This window comes from Sminthopsis crassicaudata, chromosome 1 (genome assembly GCF_048593235.1).
Source record: "Sminthopsis crassicaudata isolate SCR6 chromosome 1, ASM4859323v1, whole genome shotgun sequence".
Taxonomy (NCBI): domain Eukaryota; kingdom Metazoa; phylum Chordata; class Mammalia; order Dasyuromorphia; family Dasyuridae; genus Sminthopsis; species Sminthopsis crassicaudata.
In genome coordinates, this window is record NC_133617.1 from 283,684,143 (window position 1) to 283,685,301 (window position 1,159).

At 31.2% G+C, this 1,159-nt stretch overlaps 1 non-coding gene across 1 annotated transcript; it reads right to left on the minus strand.

Moving 5' to 3' along the window:
* Nucleotides 1-316: 316 nt before the first annotated feature.
* Nucleotides 317-424, minus strand: LOC141552286 (U6 spliceosomal RNA). The gene has a single exon (XR_012485093.1). It is a non-coding gene; the product is annotated as a U6 spliceosomal RNA (small nuclear RNA).
* Nucleotides 425-1,159: the final 735 nt, after the last annotated feature.

The following is a 1,159-nucleotide window of genomic DNA, read 5'->3' on the forward strand; positions in this document are numbered from 1 at the left end:
CCCCCACATCCTCTGCAAAATTTGTCATTTTCTTTTTCTTTCATATTATCCAATCTGATATGTATGGGATGGCACCTCAGAGTTGCTTTAACTTTCATTACTCTAATCAATAGTGACTTAGAGGATTTTTATATGACTATAGATAATTTTGGTTTCTTGTTCTGAAAAATATCTGTTATATCTTTTGGCCACTTAACAATTAAAGAATCACTCAATTTTATAAATATGACTAAATTCTCTATGTATTTAAGAAATGAGGCCATTGTAAGAGAAATTTGACATATATTTTATCACAGTCATTATTACTGTCTTTCCCAAAAATATGGAATGTTTTAACAAATTTGCACATCATCCTTGTTCAGGAGTCATGCTAATTTTCTCTGTATCTTTTTACTTTTAATATTTGTGCTGCTGAAGCAAGTACAATGTCTTTTAATTTCATGACTACAGTTGCCATTGGCAGTGCTCTTTGAACCCAAGAATATAAAATGTGACCCTATTTCCATTTCTTCTCCTTCCATTTGCCAGAAAATGATGGGATAACTTGCTGAGATGTAAATGTGTGTGTGAAATTTTAAGTCAGCTTTTATATGCTCCTTTTCCACCATTATTAAAAAGTTTCTTACTTTTTATTTTCTACCATCAGAGTGGTTTCATCTGGCTAATAGGAGCTTGCAGTTTTTACTGAAAGTTTTCATTCCAGCTTTTCTTTCATGTTAGCATGATATACTCTCTATATAAGTTAAATAAATAAGATGATGATGCATGGTTTTATTGTATTCTTTTTCCAATCTTAAGCTAATCATTTCCATATTTAGTTCTAACAATTACTTCTTATATACAAGTTCCTCAGGAGACAAATCATATTATCTGGTACTCCATGTCTTTGAAAATCTTTCCACATTTATTGTAATCCAAATATCAAAGGATTTCATGTTGTCAACAAAGCAGATATTTTGCTTTTCCTGGAAGTCTCTAGCTTTCTCTATGATCCAGTGAATATTGGCATTTTGGTCTCCAGTTCTTCTCCCTCTTCCAATGCCAGATTACTGTCTTGGTAATTTTCAGTTCACATATTGCTAAATTTTAGTTTTCAGCATTTTAAGTTGGTGTGTGAATTGTGTTCAATTGTTCAGTAATTTGAATATTGTTTAGCATT